This window comes from Rissa tridactyla, chromosome 2 (assembly GCF_028500815.1).
Source record: "Rissa tridactyla isolate bRisTri1 chromosome 2, bRisTri1.patW.cur.20221130, whole genome shotgun sequence".
Lineage (NCBI taxonomy): Eukaryota > Metazoa > Chordata > Aves > Charadriiformes > Laridae > Rissa > Rissa tridactyla.
The window spans coordinates 54,257,454-54,277,204 of NC_071467.1; the positions used below are offsets into that span (position 1 = coordinate 54,257,454).

Below are 19,751 nucleotides of genomic sequence, written 5' to 3' on the forward strand. Positions count from 1 at the left end.
TGGAAGTCAATGCCTAAAGAAGAGTGTAGAAAAGCATAAAAAGTAACTAATTCTGTTTTTTCCTGAGCTAGAGATGACCTCTTCTGAGGCTTTAGAGACCTTACAAGAGGTCTCTATCGCTAATACTATGTCCCTTGGCTGCAGGGCTGCCACTCGACAGTCGTGCACTCACAAGCAGGTCTATTTTTGCTGTGACTTTCACTGTAAGAAAAGAAAAATCAGAATATAAAAAAAATTTAAAATAAACCATAATGATTTAAAAATTAAATGAAAGGTATAGTTTATATAAGAATTTTGACATAGTTTATAAAAGGATAAATAGGCACATTTCCTTACTACACTCTGATTAAATCCCGCAGGTGTAATGTAGTTGTGCTTTAAAGACAGTGTAATAAAATAATTGATCTGAATGTTACAAAATTGCTCTCTTTATTTTTACAGAATTATGGTCAGCTTTTAAAAACAGCCTTCTGGCACTCTAGGACAATTTCCTATAGCATTTTCACATCTTCCAAAAGAAAAAAAAAAAACCCAAAAAACAAACAACGAAGAAACTAAGAAACAAATCACTCTAGGTGGCATAGGAAGGACCACACCTCCTTCTAGAATTGAGTCAATAAATATTTGGATGACACCAACTGTCAAAAGGCAGGAGATCAAAAGTGCATTTCTGAAATAAATTTTGATACAAAAATGATTATAGCTGTGAGGAATTGTTATTTATTTCTGCTAGATGTGACAAAGTGAAATTTTGTTCAGTCTGATACAGAAAAAATTACGGCCTTAGCTATATTGAATATCAACCTTCCTCTTTATTTTTTTTTTTCTCCAGTTACACATTTAACTCATGTAACCAAATTCATCACAACTTTTTATTATCCTAAGATAATCCTCTATAATTTCTAGTTATCAATGGTTGTTTCCTTATTTATCAGTGGAAATGAAACTTTTGATACCATATTTTACTCTATATCTCAGCAGGTCTCTATCAGCAGTTTTTGATATTTTTTCCCACCTATATACTCTAACTGCATTTTTCCTTATGTCTGCACAGGTCATGATTTTTCAGTTATCAGAGACATTATTGTTGTCACTACAGCATTCAAATCTAAGGAGTGTCCAGGAGTAATTTCAGTACCCAGCTCATCCCAAAACATTATGGATAGTCCCTGGGCTTCCAACTTGCCACTGGGTGCAAAAATGCATTTGGCTCTTTACATCTTATCAGGTCTCTCTTGTTGCCTACATACTGTTGCTTAAAAGAGTTATCCCTATCTTTTATTTTGACATTTCGTTTTTCCATAAGTAGAGAAGGAAGCAGAATATATAAAACATACTTGCCTTTGAAATTTCCTGTTTTATCTAATAGACAAGACAATTCACCTGCCTATCTCATTGTCATTTAAGTTTCTTTTCTCTGATTCATAGGCTTTGTATATCCAATCAGGGAATTGCCATTCAAGCAATAATAAAAACTCCTGCCTAAATTTTTCTTTAAAAAATCCCAACCAAGTCACGATAAGTTTTCAATTAGCACCCAAAAGCTGTTTTTTCTTTATATTTGATTACACTACCTTTGCCTCATCTAAGCTTTTGTGCCTTCTCGGTGTACTTTACCTGAGGCAATACATCTAATATTTCTCATTAGAGCTGTTACCTTCACACCAGCACTATTAGTAAAATACCTTACACTTCCTCTTGTACTGCAGCAAAGATCATCATGTCTTTTAACTGGTAATTTGTGCTCTATGTCTTCTGCCCTTTTTCCCTACAGAACAATATTTTGAAGAGCCTGAGACCGCTGCATAATTAGATCACACAAAGCATCCGCTATCCTATCTCCCAATAAGACAGGAAGACCTTAAGATTTAAATTTCCTTCACAGGTTCTCCCTGTAGAGGATTAATTATATTGCTTTTGTTTGGTCTCATTAAATTTCAATTTCTTCTGCATCCCTAACACATTTCGTATAGGTTCTCCTTATCTGACTTCTTCAAAGCCTAGTCATCTTCTCCCTGCTGATAAATACGTCTTGATTTAATGGCATATTTAAGGTCCATCTGCATTTCCCTTCAACAAAATTCACAACAATAGAGTAACATACACTGAAGATATATTCCTTAGGAAAATAAATGGACCGCACCCTGTTCTTTTTAATAAATGTATCACTAGTCAAAACACCTTCTTCAATTACATAATATTTTCTTTTGTATTCCTTTGTTAAGAGATTTCTTATGCTCCTACCTCGTATTCTTTTTGCTTGGGACCAAAAAGTCCCCCTTACAGAAGGGCAAGAAACTGGTAGGAAGCCTCACAGAAACTGGTGTTTCTTCTGGGAAGCATCTAGAACTGACAGGAGTACTGAGTTCCTGTCATTTTGTCCATTCAGATGTTTCTAAAATGAATGGTATTTTTTTGTGTAGTTTTAACAGTGTTTTGGTCGCATACATGCTGCTGTATGCCCCAGTAGTTCCCTCAGCTTTTCATTTTTGTGAGCAATCCATTAATTCTCCAACAAATTAGTGTATTTACAATTAAAAAAATATCAGTCCCTTCTGCATTCCTTCTGCAATCCTCTATACTGAAAATATTCCCTGTTACAACTCTTCTCCCAGTGCTCAGTGGAAAAAGTCTCTATTCTGCCCTCCAAGTGGCGGTGCCTTTGCTTCTTGCGAGTAAGCAGAGGGTTGCTCTAATAGGAAGGCATGTGTGTGTCTGTATGTATCTACAAATACCTTACCCAGAAATCTTAAATACCCTATACAAAATTGGGTGGATCAACTGAATAGGTGGACTCTATAAAACATCATAAGAAGGATCAAATTTAAATAATATAACTAAATCACAAGTTTACTTCTTAATCGTTAAAAGAAGGAAACAACCAATACTCATAAGAACTTCAATTAAAGCTATGGGCAGGAAAAATGGTACATGAGATTGTTGTTGGAAAGCATCTGTCATGATGCATGTGAACTGACAACATGTATTTTGGCATTTCCTCATTTTGGCAGAGGTGACTGCACAGGTTTAATGATGTTCTTACTGCATCATTCTTAACTTCCTTGACCCTTCGAAAAGACACACACCCAAATCCAGGTGCTCAGAACAGCCAAAGCTGAGCACAGCTGTAAGAAACTGAACACTGGGAATGCTGGAGACAGTCATTTTACCCAAACAGGGAACTGAGGGGACAGATTCTTTTTGTGTGTATTAAATTGTATAGTAATTGATATAAATACATGTAAGTGATAAATAAATGAATTACTGCGAAAAACAAATTCCTAAGCTAGAAATTCAACTTTCTCTTGGGGAAAATCACATCATTGCTAACATTATATCACCATTTCAATGAAGTTTTAGACTTTTACAGATGGCCAAACTGAGGCAAAGGTAGCTGAACTGACCCAATTAGTTTACATTGTCAGAAAATAAACCCTAATCGCAAGTCCTATTCTGCGAAGAAAATGCACCACTTTTTTTAAACTTATGCGTACCTTAGAAACATATACTTGCAATGTATAAGTGCATATATGTATGCTACATATGTAATATACAGTCATATATACTTATATTTATTGTGTATAACAAATCATCACTGATACAGTTTTATGGCAATGGAAATGTTGGGGCAGCATTGGTATTTTCTCCTCTTATAGTAAGTTTACTAAAATACAAAGCAATTGTTACTGCTGGGTAATTAGAAAACTCTCTAATTGTAAGAAATTAAATTTTTCAAGTGAGGTACCCATGGAAATTTTTTTTACGTAAAGGGAAAACAATGAGTAAAGGTCACTCTGGAGTGATACAAATTCCAGAGATGTAAAACATTTCACTCAATATCTTAAACTTATGCTCCACTCAGGGAAATTTACAAGTTGAAGTACAGTATCACACCTAACAAATCCTGATACAGCCATAACCACTTATAAAACTAATTAATTAATTAAACATCATAATTACATTGCTTGTTACTGAACTGTAACCAGTTGAATATAACAGTTCTAAGAGTTATTTTTAAAATCATGTCAAATTATAAGCACCATGACCGCCATTTTAAAAAGAAATACAAATCGAAAATACTCTCCCTGTTCTTAGTGCATGTATGTTTAAGTCTGTCGTGTTAATAAAGAAACAGGATATGGAACTATTGATTTTAATTTGTCTCAATATGATTAGCTTTGTGAAATACCCGTAGTTCACTATATGTAGACTTTTCACTGCTATTCAATTTGTGTTCAATAGGCCAGAGTTGCTATCTTCAGTAAGTCTACCAGATCAGTTGTCTACCAGATCAGCGAGGTCCTGGTTTTTTGCAGCTCTTAGTGTTATTTAAAAAAAAAAAAAAAAAAGAAGAAAAAAAAAGAAATAAAAAAGAGCAGCCCTGTGGAAAAGGACATTCCTTCCCTACCATACCTCCTGCACACCATTTCACTGTTGCTTCCAAGATGCTGCAACCGCTCCCCCATACTATCTTCTCTACTTCATTTGTGGCTCTGATCTCTCATTTGTTACACTCCTCCAGACCAAATCAATCCTTTCCTCTCATACTCCCTACACTTGCTCCACAGCTATGGCACACCTATCCTGTAGGGGTCTACTCAACATTTAAGTTTATATGCTACATTTTTATGCTCATGCCACGCTTCTGAAAATAGTTCACCACAATGTTCAAAGACACCTGACATTAAGACTGCAGCCTGTAGACCTAGGTAAGTACAAAAATGGGTTAACATACATATCATTTTCTAAGCCAAAATAGCAAGCTATAGGCTACCTTCATTTTCACTAAAGCAGTTCAGAATTCGCAGTCATTTGGCTTCCTGCCTTTTACAAGCAAATCTGGAGACAAATGAATAGAAGTGATGCAGAGACAGATCAAGGAGAATAATCAGAGAGTTAGAATAAAGGACTCACCTCCTTTAGTCAGTTTTCCATTTTAGTTTGTTTCAATAGTTAAAAGAGGGAAGAGATGTTTTGCACACTCTTTAATCCAGATGTCAGTTCCAATATTTGATGCTTGACTGTTCTGAAACACAATCAAAGTGTAGCAGTTAAAACTACTAGCCTAAAACAAGATAACATTATTAACATGGCAAGCAGCTACGCCTTCATTTAAAATCACAGAAATATTGAGAGGCTTTATATCAATGGTCCGTGGCAAAGTTTTCATATGGTACCACCTCTCCTCCTTGCAATAAAAAGAGCACAAAAAATGAATATTTAGATTGCATAATGCTGCATTTGTGGTGCCATCTCACATGTTTTACTCTCCCTGCACAACGCATGAAGAGTTTTTTCGGTTCTTTTACAGAAAGATAGAAAGACAAATTACATGTGATTGCCTCAGTAAATCTACTGACTCCCTGCAAGCTCCCCTCTCCCCCAGTCTCATCCTTCTGCAACCTTTTCTCACAGCACATAAGCACTAGGGAGTCCTGCTGCCTCTATCTGGAAAAGGGGAGGAGAAGAATGGTGAGAAAACTTGACCGACCAACCACCCAGCCGTACGCATGGTGCTTCCCCAGCAGCATCCGACCCGTGGCGGACAAAATTGCAACGGCGAATCATCGCATATTTAAATATATGAATATTTTAAATTATATAAACTGAAAATACTTATTTCCAAGCCATTTTCTTTCTCTGGTAAGGAAAATGATATATATGTTTTTCCCTTCTTAGTTCTCCAGTACTACTTACTGAGACTAATAGAAATAAATGGCTTTCCTCTGTGCTCTATATTTGAGCCCTATGAGTCATCTCACTATTTCAAGTTTTGTTTCTCATCACTTAAAGGTCTAGCCTATTTTATTCTGTTTTTTTCATGTGAACAATTCATAAGGACAAGCCAGATTAAGTACAAAAATTTCGTGTAAATGAAGTTAACAGCTCCAATCAAACTTCTACTGAAAAGCATATTAAAACAGAGAAAAAAATGCATGGCTAAGTGTGCTTTGATACTAACCTCAGACTATACTGAAGTACGATTGGTACGTTCGATGCGTTGAAAATTCCTAAGTTATTTTACTCTCTTAATGCTCATCCAAAGAAACACCTTTACACAAACCACAGCTAACTATTGGGCACTAGTTGTCATAAAAAGCAAGTAGAAATTTTCAGAGCAAAAATAACCTGCAAAAATTACAAACTCATGTTTATAAAGCTGGAAGAGACCAATCCAATCAGAGAGCCTGATGTCCCAATTCCCATAGGCTAGAAAAGGAACTCCTTTGGAAACAGGATGCACATCTTAGTTAAAGCATCAAGCTTTGGATTGAAGTTCTTCAATATAACCACTAAGAGGACAGGAACAGCCTCTATACACAAGACAAATTTATTTCTGGGAATTCCTTAACCTCAAAAGCAGTCAAATTGATGAAGGCTGCAGCCCGCCTTTTGTTAGGCGTGTTTTCAAGATGAACTAAATTCTGATGCTGGTTCAGAGTCTCAAATTAACGTCAGAATAGACACACATTCCATTAGTACTCCAATGACAGCACTACTTTGTGTATAGCTGGCTTTGAGGGTCTGCCTTTCCCCTGAGGTATATAACCATCTTTAGTGTATTTCTTCGTAAGTCTAAAACTAACTTTCCAGTTCTTTCTGTACAGTTGGTCTTTAAATAATTTTTTTTTATTGGTTGTGCAGGGTTTTGTGTCAGAAGGGGGAGAAAAATACGTTTAAAGCAGGAAATTGTGATGATAAAACCATCAGATTCGTGGTGGAATCAAGAAAGAGGTACAGAACCAGAAATTATTTTTAAATCATTTCAGAAATACATAGATTTCCAGTTGACAGGATCTCTTTTGAAAGAAGCTTAAATTTTACCACAATATTGACTACATCATAATCATTTCAGATTTTCCTTGAGAGTATAAAATTGACAGAGTATATTTAATTGTAACAAGTAAACTGGATTGATTTTTCCATGTAAGATGTCCTTAGGGAGCTTTCAAAGCTGAATCTCTAAAGGATCAAATTGAGCAGGTCTTTATGCAGAGCCTTCAGTTGTAATAACATCTCTGAACCCACTGAAACTCTCATGTTTGAAGGTTTGCTTGAGAACCTTGCTGAAGCTGGGCTCAAACGGGTTTCTCTTAGCTGACAGATTTCACTTGTATAGGAGAAATTTTAACTTGTCAGGTATGTTTAGTGATGACAGAGAGACTGAGGCCAGGCAATGTAAAGGTATCACCTGCACCACACAGGTGTTATGCGCACTGTAAGCCACTGCCTAAAATGTAAAAGAAGAGACAAAATTTGAGAAGAACTTTCTGCAAACGTATATATAAGTATATATATGATACAGTTTTCAGAGATGGTCACGGATTAGTGAGCTTCAAGCTTTGTACTACACATGGTACTACCCAAGTCAACAGCCCAAACTAAATCAATATTGTCTTAATAGTTTTAAAACGTGTTTAATTCTTCATACCTTTTGCTTTTGATCCATCTCATTTGTGTATGTCCATGCATGCTAGCCTTCTCTGCCCACTTTCCCTATTTTTTTATTTTTTATTTAATCAGAGAGATACAACCATAAAAGGTTCACAGAAGAGCAACATGATGATGAAGTACAGAATGACTTCTGCATGGGGAACAAATGAATGGGGTAAGACTCTTTGGTCTATGAAAGAGAGAACTGGGTCATGGGAGATTATGAAAACATAAGTGGCATGGAGAGGGTTAGTAAAGCTATTTTTTCACTGCCTCATTCTGCCTAATGCAAGAAGTAGAGGACATCAAATGAAGCTGGTTAAGAATTACATTCATAAAAAAGGAAGCAAGCAGAAGAAATGGAGGTTTCTCTTTCTGTAACATGAAGCTGCACTGGGGAACTCGCTGCCGCAGGAGGTCATGGACATCAAATCATGCCTTCAAAAGAGATCTGTACAGGTGTGGGAAAATTAAATCGCCTTAATTTAGCTAACTATAAATGTTCAGAAACATCCATCTCTGAAAGTCCCAAAGTTCAAGATGGCTGGAGGCCAAGAGCATATGTTCGCCCCCTTCTTATATTTTTTCTTTTGGTCTCTGACACATGAAACAGGACATCGGACAAAAGGACTTTTGACCTTGACATTGTAGCCATTTTTATGATCAATTTATGGTGCAACCAACAAGTTGTGCACTTTGACATCCTCACCTGGCATACAGGAAAAAGGGGCAGTTGACTAGAAGGTGGACAGGATTCAAATGTTGCTTTTTTAGACTGATATGTTCACAGCACTTTGAATGACGTTTAACTGAAGTACAGAAGTACAAACTGTAGGGAATCGGTTCCCTTTTGATTAGTTTCAGACTGTTGCCTTTTCATGAAATAAGAGGACATTGACTTTTCACGCAACAGACTGACCTGAAACAGCTTCATAGCCCAAACTCACCACCATAGCAGGAATCAGACTTTAACACCCCAGTTTCTAGTTCAGTTTTAGCACATAACAGTGACTCAAATTACCCAGGTATTATACAACAGGTTATTTACAAAAAGCAGAGTCTCTAAAACCAGATTTTAGGTGGTAAATAGTAACATAACTGCCACTATGTGGTTCTAGCTAGATTTGGTCAAGAAAGACACCTGAAAAAAGTGCAGTGAAGAACAGGAACAAAGAATAACCTGGAACAGGTGCTCAGGGAGGCTGTGGCACCTCCAACCTGTGAGATGTTGAACATTCAGTTGAACAAGACACTCAGCAACTTGATGTAATTTTGACATTTGCTCTGCTCGAGCCGGGGCTTCAACTAGATGACAGCCTATAATTCCTTTCTATGTAAATTATTTTGCGATTCTGTAATTCGAAGAAATAGACTCTAATCACGTCTGTGCCATTCCTGTGCAGAACACCAATTCAGAGTGTGACCATTATCATTAAACTCAATTTCAATGCAAAAATGAAGGGCAGGTCTTCAAGTGTTTTATCACATAGTAGGTGGCTTGATTTCTCTTCTACATGATGCATCATTACATTCCTGGGGTTCTGCTGTCATGTGCCATTTTTAATCAACAAGAATATACTGTAAAGGAGATGGATCAAATTTTTACCTGATTTTTTTTTCTTTCACATTTTTTTTTCCTATGATGTCTCACATTTTTATTACGTAAAAGTAATGCGTAGTGAAAATGCATGACTATCCATTTTTCTTTAAGCAATATCAGGATACTGACTTACTTTAATGGCCCAAATCTTTTCCATTACAAGTACATACTTAGCGGGGCTTTATATATAGTGCGCCCTTTCAGTGAGGGTACCTAGGGTGGCAAATGGCAGATAACCTCAGATGTTTAGAAGAGGCCTCTTCCAGAATGTGATTTAGCATGTATTAAGCCACTAGCATCAACAATTTTTACTTTTTAAGCACTAGGCAGAACATCATATATTTGCTTCCCAAATTATAGCAAGATAGTAATTATTACAGAAATGAGAACTGCCTAGTAACTACTGGCAAATGAACTTCTAAAAATTTAATTAGAACCATACTAGTGTAGTAGTAATGGGAATGCCATAAAGCTCAGAAATGAGCACAAAACTCAACCTTCTTCCTATAAAGCCAAGACTCCAATATTACGCACACTTATTTTACCTCATTTGTAAAATTAACAGTCTCCCTCAGACAACTAAAAATCATGCTGAGTACTGAGCCACAGTAAATTACAAATATAATTAAGTAAATAATAAGAAAGCCCAAGTCCCTACTTAAATATGCTGCCAATTCAGCTAATCCAAGCACAGCAAATATTAATGCAATACTTCAATGTCTACAGCTCAGCTCCTGATCTACAGTAATAATAACACGTTAAGATTTTGTCTGTAGTCAGATCAAACCACTTATTTTCCCCAGGACAACTGGAGCACCAAGTTACCAATAATAAGCTGCTCGTATCTTCCATCATCCTGACGGGGAAGGTGGGCAGAGAAGATGAGCACTTTTAGCCTCATTGTATTTGCCACCAATTATACAGACACAGTCTTTTGACTATATTCTAAACTGAAAAGAAGCCAACCTGAAGCTATTTAACGATAAAGGATTAAAATCAATGTCGATTAAAGGGCTCTGCAAAGTGTGATTTTTAATTATGCTACTTTAGGAAGTCACTAGACAATCATTACTGGCATTCCCTTGTTTCTGCATCCAAAGCGGAAACAATTAATACCTCAAGAAAACCTTCTGATTTCAGTAGCTAGCACACAAATGAGTAAAAGTTTAAAATTCTGGATCAGTGATAACTTCAGGTAAGTACTATGCAAGAAATGAAATGTGTCTAAAATTACGCTGACAGTACATGTCACTTACCCACTATGTACACTAGCGCTGATATGCACTGCTCTCTGTTTACAAGCTCACAGAGAAAGGATTAAATACAATTTAATTCACTGAAACTTACATATGTTTTTATACCACGATACAGCAGTGTGTGAACGGCAGACATTTCACTGTCTCACAGCAGTTGTATTATTCTCAGACCAACCTCATAAATATTAATTGCTTTTGAAACTGAGTTATAAGTCTGCACATGCAGAAAGGAAAAATCCCAAGCATAGGCATTCCCTCACCATCAATCCACAGGAGGAATAAAATATTCTCTATGAAATGTTCCTGCATCAGCACCAGTGGGAAGTTCAGCATTCTCTTCTAGTTGGAGGTAAATGGTTTTAATTTGCTCTTCATTGTAAGTGAAAGAATCAGTTACAGAAAGCCTTTCAATATTTCCAAACCTGTTTTGCAATAAGGAGAGGCTTCCACAGCTCGTCACCCAAGATTGCCTTACTGTGAGACTTCCCATGGTATGTGCATGAAAGACTTCTGCATGTTAGACCAGGCTGGATGGGGCTTTGAGCAGCCTGGTCTAGTGGGAGGTGTCCCTGCCCATGGCAGGGGGGTTGGAACTAAATGATCTTTAAGGTCTTTTCTAGCCCGAACCATTCTATGATTCTATTACTTGGGTCAAAAGTAGACAGAAAAGTAAAACAGAGGCAAACTTACAAAAAAATCGTAAATCCACAATCTTCTATATCCACCACCACCAGAAGAAGTCTACATATTTTAAACAGGAATAGTTACAAAACACAAACCTAGCAACCGTCCTAAAGGGGTGAGAGAAAGCAAAAAATCTGAGTGCAACAAGTTGAGAGAGCAAGGGAAGAAAGGCCACAGGCAACACCTATAGTCATGCTCACTCCTAGCAGCTGCTGCACGACTCCTGTTGATAATTCCTTGCCCTCCCTTGCTCGCGTCTTGTAGACACAAGTTCTTCCAATGAGGTGAAACTCTTGCCTTGCACTGACTGTAGCGGAAGATCCAAGCAGCTAACCCAAACAGCATTGCAGCTGCCATGCAAAAAGGTCATCAAAGTACCAGAGGTGTCCAGACCTTGCAACTAGGCACCTGGCACGCATGCAGTATCATCCCAGTTTCAACTGTGTTAATGGCACGAGCAATGGAAGAAAATACATTAGACAGCCTGATGAAATTTTTAGAGCACATTAAAGCCAAGGTCAGTCAGCCTGACCCTTGCTCCTAAGGAAGGAAACAAGAAGGAAAAATTTTAGCCCAAAATTATATGAAATAATTTCAGTGTAAAGCCCTGCATAGAGACTGGACAGTCCATTTTCCCTTGCCATTTGATACACAGACAGAGAGACACACACACACACATTTACTCACACCACATATGTGGTGGCAAGTCTCTGTACTGTACCTGCAGAGTCAAGTGAAATTTTACAAAAACCAGTCTTTTTCTTTCACATACTGTTATACATCCTATGCAATTTATGCCTAAAATATCTTTACCTCATGGAAGCGTTTCTAACACAACTCTGCCAATTTGTAAAAAGCCGTGTACCTCAAATGACATGTCCACAAATGTATAATGGTCCCTCACAAACTATATTGATCTCTATATTCCTCACAAAGCCTTTACATTGTATAAGTTCGACCTCACTTCTGGGAACATGTATAGAAGCAAATATGTCAGTAGTATTGCAAGAATTATTGTGCTTTTAAACCACTACAAGTTTTGATCCCTCTCTCCCTCAAAATAGTGTGACGTGTATCAAGAGACAGGAAACAAAAACCAAGGTGTATTGCTTTTCATGGTACACAGTGAAACGTAGACAGCTTCAAAGTACATCTTCAAGAACCTGCATGTGAATTTTAAACATGTCCAGCTGTTGTGGTTTTGGCCGGATTGGCCGATCAGAATGACAGATGGCCCTCCCCCCCTCTCCTCAGAGAGGAGAGGAAGAGATAAGGAGATTTACGAGTTTAGAAAAAGAACTAAACTACTTTGATGAAAATAATAATAAATAAGAAAATAGTAAATAATAATAGAATAATAAAAATTAAAGAAAAAAAAAGTATAAAATATATACAAAACCATATCCAGCTCCCAGGATGACTATCGCGTCACCAGCAGACACAGGGAAAGTCCCGGACTGGAGTCAGCAAAGACAGGAGCTGAATTCCGGAACTAGAGTCAGGAATGCTCAGATCGGGATCCAAGGCATATGAACAGACAGGGTCCTCCTCAGACATCGGCCACTGAAGAAAGAGCGAGCCAGAGCCGCCTTGCCCCTTTGATCCCTCAGCTTTTATACTGAGCTTGATGCCAATGGGGTGGAATACCCTGTTGGTCAGTTTTGGGTCCTGTCCCGTCTGCTCCTCCCTGCAGGTGGGACCCCTCTGCACTTCTCCGCTTCCGACCCTCTAATGGGGCAAACAGTGAAGTTAGCTGACCTTGGTTGTTATAGCAATAAGTATAAGCAAGAGCCTCTGTGCATACCGTTCCTTGGTATAACCAGGTCTTATCCCTCTGAGAGTGAACAGTTTCTGAACAACGTGCTGTTAATTTTAGACTTTAGTCAGTTAGAAGAGGCCCAGCTAAAAAGTAAAATTACAAATCAGAAAATTGGTTCTGTTTTACCTCAAACCAGGACACCAGCTCATGTTTTTAATGTACAAAGTCCTACTCCTATAATCACTGAAATTCCCTTTGCTTTGAAATGCCGAAAATCTGTTTTCAGCCTAAATAGCAATCATGAGGCGTTTGAGCAGATTTTGATACTGAACATGTTAAAAAACTGCATCCAGCTGTTGCAGGGAGAAATTCTCAATTACACAGTTGGTTGAGAATGCGCTGCGTAGTAAAGAACTCTACTTGCGCAGCACAATTAGGAATCTACAAACAGGGGGATACTTTGATAATCTAGTCATAATTTTCCACAAAGGTTACACTTCTAGTGACACAAATATGTCAATGTAACAGACCATCTTTTGAAATATTTAAGAGCCATTTATCTCTCCTTACTGTTTCCTGGTGAAAAAATGTCCTATCTCTTTCCTTTCATGTGGTCCATGTCATTCCACACTTGCTTTGAAGCCAAAGCTAAACATCACCGTAGGTATATGACAGAGGCTATTGCTGCAAATTTTCATAGTTAAAACATTTGGCTAGGTAATGGTTTTCCCATACAGTGTACAACTTTCTTTGTTCAGTCATTATCCATTGGCTATACCTAAACTCAAGCCTTCAAAACTGCCAAACAGAGCTCTTGGTACTACACTGGATGTGGAAAAAAAGCTGTCAACAGGAAATCCATTATCTTTCCATCATGCTACACTGGGTGGTAAAATGAAGACAGTTTACTCCCGCATGAATTGCCACCCCACTGAACCCTTTGTTAGTCAAGGCACAGTAGGGATCGTGTGCTATGTCCTGCACAATTAAACATTCATTTTGTTGGCAGAGCATTGCCATGTAAGGTAAGCCATGTATCTTTCCACCTCAGCAAGTTGAGAACAAAAGACCCGGGCGAGTTCAAACTACCTTGTCAATAGAGCTGATGCGTAAGTCTACAAAATAACCTCATATGTCACTGGCATAAATCATGGCAAGGGGTCACATGTAAGTTCCTGGTGCGCATACAAGCAAATGAAAAACTACAGTACACCAGGTTTATCTTTATTAGCCATAAATTAGATACATTTTTTTTTTAAACTAAATAACAGAATACCTTTCCTTCTAAGGAACTAATTTTACTAATTATAAAACAAGGAATTGAAAGAAGCTTAAACAAGCACCTCTAAACACTTGGTATACTTGAGACAGTTGGCATCCTGACAATACTGGCAGGTTGAACCTAACAAAGATTTTTGCCTTTATTTTCTGCTAATAAGCAAGACACATTGAGACCATCCTATGGAGTCATGAATGTGGTACCTTAGTCAGAGGCGTTTGCTGCTGGCCTATCTCTGCTCATACTGGCTGCCAATATTGCTGTTGATTTGAATGGGAACATAGGTTGAAGCAAAAAGCATTTTAGAAATCCCACACAGTATAATCAGGTTTATTATACCTAACCACACAAGCACTGGTTTTCAATTATATTTTACCGTGAGAAAATTGAAGAAATCACCTAATCAGGAGAACATTTTATATATATTTTTGATAATAGACTACATAGCGTACCAGTATACAAGAGGATTGTACAAGGACCAAGACAGAATACAACTCCTGTAACCGCTTGTTGTTTTTGCTTAATTAGTTTATTAACTGCTTGATTAGCTAGTTTGTGCAGTACTTTGCAAATGTAAAGCAGTAATAAGTGATAATTAATCATATTATTTATGTAAAATTCAACTACAGCGGCAAACTGTACACACGTAACGAAAAAGAGGAACTGCATAATGGTGAAGAAACAAGCCTACATTGCTGGTGAACTTCCTTCATCAGGAAAAACAGAACTGGAAAGCAGTCACAGGCAGCAAACAGTAGTCTGGAGCTGCCAAAAGCCTGCTTCATGGGGAGTGACAGTAGCAAGAGATGAGGTGAATGAATGATGCTAAAAGCGCTGCCCAACTGCTTACATTAAGGAGAACATATGGCAGAAAAGAAGCAGAACCGCGAGAAAAAAATGACAGTTTCATCGAATTGCAAATGAGAGGTAATAATTTCAACATACACTGTGACAGAATATTTCTGTGTGTTATTACAAGCTCTGGTGGATGCTGTCTTAGACCAATTCATGAACTGGATCACTGGATGCCGCAGCATTTAGTGCAGTAAGGCTGGAGGTGGAAAGGTGCTCCTGCTAGCACTTTCTGATGACCTAATGAACCTGCTCTAACTGCAACAGCAGTTTCTGCTGTCAGAATGACTTAAGAGCTGAGTGATAAAGGGGAGACAGCATTTATCACTTTTCCAAGTCCAAAATCATGCATAAATGGATGAAGCAAATGGAACAGAGTACCTAGCGATGGTAAAAAAGCAGGAGAGAGGGTCTAGTGGTATGAAACATGCAGGGGAGAGAGAGATATCTGTGGCTCTAAGAATAAAGTTAATTTGAGTTCTACAAAAACACCCGCAAAGGATGAGAAGAAAAAGAAACTTCACACCATTTATGCCAGAAATCAAACACTTGATAGTGAACTTCCAAAGAAAGAAGGAAAGAAAAGACTAAAGTATTCTTCAAGTGAAAATAAAACCCTTCCAAAATACTTCTGCCACAACTTTCAATGGTAAAGTTATACAATGAATAATAATGAGAGTTTAAAGGTACTGCTAGATATTCAAAGGTAAAACAAACTAACAGAAAAAAAAGATTAAAAAAATCAAACTAACATATTCATCATCATAAGAATATTCACAGTCTTAAATATATTATTTCTACGATATCAGAAGTTTTCCATATGATACTAAAGCAAGTTTTAATATAACTTTATGAAGAGGTGGATTTCTGTTCCTTATTTCTTGATCAGTTTATTCTCTTCAGCCTGCCAGTATATGTAAAACAGCCTGCAGAGATGATTAGTAGCACAACACGTAAGGTTTCTTTTTATATTGCTTTAAATATAGAGAATGCTGAAAAATGTGATGGATGCATATCTTAAGAGATAAAAAAGCCAAAAACATTTTGCAATACCATTGTTAAAGTTGTCTAATGATGCACAAGAAGTCCATCAAAGTTTATTTGCAATTTTCAATTCATGTGTTCTGACATATTATTAACCCCTTTTATATTTCATTTTTGTGGTCACACCCTACTGAGTCTTCCTTCTATTAGTTTGGGGAATTAGCATTGTTTTCATTATGTATTATTTACTAAATTCTCTTTAAGATCTAGTGCTAAGGCAAACAAGGATGAACCTGGTTAGGTACTCTGTATTTTGTATTGTTTACCATAATAAGGAGCAGGTACCCAAGAATCAGTTTTGTTTTTCTGGAAGCCATAATGAGCACCCTCTTTCCTTGGAAAAATCTTCAAGTGAAATGTAGATCAGAATTTTAACTTAATGGTCATAGAATGTAGGAAAAATTAGTTAATAAGCTGAAACCCCTCCGTGGAAGTTCCAGGTCCTCAGCACCAACTGCTTCAGTGCCCTGATCCCATCCTCTCGTGCTGCGGTTGTTTCTGAATAGACACAGATACTGTCACGTGTGGTACCCAGAGTCCAAACGCCCTGTTCACCATCGCTTGCATTTTTGCTACTTGCAATTTTTACTGACAAAAGCTGCATGCTCCCCACCATTTTCCGTCAGGAAAGCTGAACTTATGACTCCAAGATCAATTCCTCATCTGGCACATCTAACTCCTACTGAAGAAAACTGAGAATGCGAGGCTTAGCAGACCCTACTTGGTCATATTTTGAGCATAAGGAACATATGCTTTGAATAGTAGCTCATACCAGCCTTCAAGGAAATGCATCTAAGCATCACTTTGGGGCTTTTTGTTGGTTTGCATTTCACAATCCTTCCAGAAGATAACACTACACAGCAAAATGGACATCTTAAGTTTCTTTACACTTTAAAAGCTCCGTTTTATTCAACTTGATGCTTTTTTGCAGTTATTGCAAGTTTTGTAAATAGATTGCAATTGTGTATGTGTATGTCTTCGTGATTTCCCCCCACACACACCGTTTGGACAAATTGCACAGTCAACAGATCTTGTATTTGGTTAGCTGAACACAACCACCTACATGTACTAAAACTTGACCGTGTAGGGCATGAACTGATCACTTTATGTATGCCTACACAAAGAACAAACCAGGAGTTTTGGCAGTGTTTTCTACCAAATTTGCACAAGAGTAGCTGATTTTTAGTGTCTCCAGGCTAGCAAATCTCATAGAAAGCCCATAGAATTCAGAAAACACCCCCAAAAGATGAACCTTCATGATATGCTACGAGAAAGAATTCTATTGTTTAAGCTTGTAATGACACGCTGGATGTTACGTGGTGCATGACCCACAGTCCTAATGAAAACTTTATAACAGAACTGACAGTATCCTAAGTATATCCATCTTGGTTTTGACAGTTCACTTGGTAAATTTTGCAACAATGGCAAATGACAACCTTAGGAAGGAAAACCATCCTCAGAATACTTACCAAGAATACCAGTTGTTTCTTCAGATGGCTCTTGCCTTTTTCTGTTTTTTAAATATCAACCAGTTACTGTGACAGTGAAATCAAGTCTTGATAGGAGAAAATTCCTTTCAACACTTTTTTTGAATGAGTATAGGGTCTTTTCCATTTTAATTTTCCCAACCCATGTAAACATGCTGACTAGAAAATTTTTTCTCCTATTTGGAACTTTCTTGCTACTGACTTTTCAGGTTCTCCTTTTATTAACCACATTTCTCTAAAATTCTGCTATATAAAATGCAGTAATATTTATTCAGTGACATATTCAGAGATGGATAATTCAGAGTTTTTTTTAACATAAGCTGTTGAGGAAGTGATTAATAAATGCATTGGGAAAATACGCAATAAATGTCTCTGGCACCATCTCCATATAATGTTGGCTGAATGTTTGAATATGTTCACTTTGTCCTTTTGCGGTCTAACCTGTTGATTTACAACATTGGCTTCTGTCTGCTAGATTACAGAAGACGACGTCAGATGAGAGATGCTTTCATTCCAGGACAGTGAATATAAAATACCAGAACAATACAATGCTTAAGTCCTCCAGCGCTTGAATAACTTCCTGTTGTAGCAGCCACTTCTAACACAAACATCAAATGCACGTATTTGCTTGCCCTTGGTAAATATGTTTTGTGTTCTGGAATTTCTTGACAAACCATGACTGTCTAGGTATTTAGCAGCTGACTGTCATGCAGAATCCACCACTGAATGATAGGATAGCTTTCACTTAAACACGCTGGCACTCAAAACTTCTCACGCTATGGCACATTATTGACATGGCTTGAGTGGTAAGACCGTCCATCCGTAAAGCCTAGCCTGTGATTTGCAAAGAAATCTTCAGATTGGAGGAACCTTCCTTTAAACTGACAGAGACTTCTCCACTGAAGTTCGTCTTACAAGAAAGTTAAAAAAAAAGTGATAAGTCAAGTGCAAAGACTTGAAGAAACAAAAGCTTGTTGTGAAAATTCAAATCACTACATTGAATACTGAATGAATTATACTACAGAATCACAGAATCACAGGGTTGGAAGGGACCTCTGGAGATCACCTAGTCCAACGTCCCTGTCAGAGCAGGGTAATAATATTAATATAACATTATTTACTTTAATATTATTATTAACTTTAATATTTATATTACTAATATTATTGATAATAATATTAATAACTCGTGAATTAGATTTCCGGCCCAAAGCAATTGAACTACTTCACTTGGTACTTAAAAATGTTGTGGCACCATTATAAATGGATAAGGTTTCCCAAAGAGAAGAAACAATACTTGTTCTTTTAAAATAATGTTAGCAAAAAACCAAAAATACTTTAAAGGAAAAAAAAGCCATGATTATGCATGCAACTACAATGAACACTGGCTTTCTGTCCAAGAAACAAGTATGATTTGATAGGTTTATACATAGTTTCCAAGCATTTTTCTGAGTAGCCTGTAGCACTAAACTTGTGAGCCTAATTTTGTATTTGCAACCAGAATGAGTCACAGCTAAAGATTTTTAATACAATCCTTGCATAAGACATAGTATCATGACACCACTGCATATAATTTGCATTCATTGCAGTTGATTTTTATAAAGAAATAGCTATTACAATTGCATAAAACTTGGAAAAATAGAATTTCACCAAATGACTTCAGCATTATTTGCTTTTATCTTAATTTTTTTTCATTATTAGGCTAATAAAAACTAGCCTTGTTACTTGGCTGAATATTTTCTGGCTTTCTGTAAAGGCAGATTTTTCAGTTGAAGTTCTTGAGTACAAGATGAACAATCTAGTCAGACATATAAAACAGTGTTTAAAAGTCTGACTTTCATCCTGTATCTACTGTTCTGCTGATTACAACCCCTGCCAAAAACATTCAAAACAAACACATCAGAAGAAGAAACATAGATGCTATATTTTCCAATATCCTGCTTGTTGAACTTAAACAAGAGTCTTTCCACAAGTTACTCAGAATTACTATTGTGCAGTATCTTTGGTGAATCTCAGGATCAATAAGCACGATATATTAAGGTTGGCCAAGCCAACAAAAACTTATACAATAGCCCATGTGATTTACCAAAACCAATTGCAATAATAAAACTTCCCTTTGTTACAACACCACTATCCACAGTTGTGTTCCATTAACACAATCTTCTTTTTATCTGGGAATAATTTTTTTCTCAAGAATAATTCTCAGGGAAAACGTTCTGTAGCAATTTCTCCACTAGATCTGACCAGCAGTCAGTATACCCGAGTACCACATCTGCAACAGACACCAAAGCCAGGAAAGTCAAAGAAGATCCAAGTCATAGAACTGCTGCCACGTGCCTTGCAGTAGGAGGGCTGACCT

At 37.2% G+C, this 19,751-nt stretch overlaps 1 protein-coding gene across 1 annotated transcript in view; it reads right to left on the reverse strand.

The window, feature by feature from the left end:
- DLGAP1 (DLG associated protein 1) overlaps nucleotides 1-19,751 on the reverse strand; it is a 419,863-nt gene that overhangs the window by 255,613 nt on the left and 144,499 nt on the right. The window contains exon 3 of the mRNA XM_054193162.1: nucleotides 4,915-5,026. The gene's annotated coding sequence lies outside the window, so the exon portion shown is untranslated. The remainder of the gene's footprint in view (nucleotides 1-4,914; nucleotides 5,027-19,751) is intronic.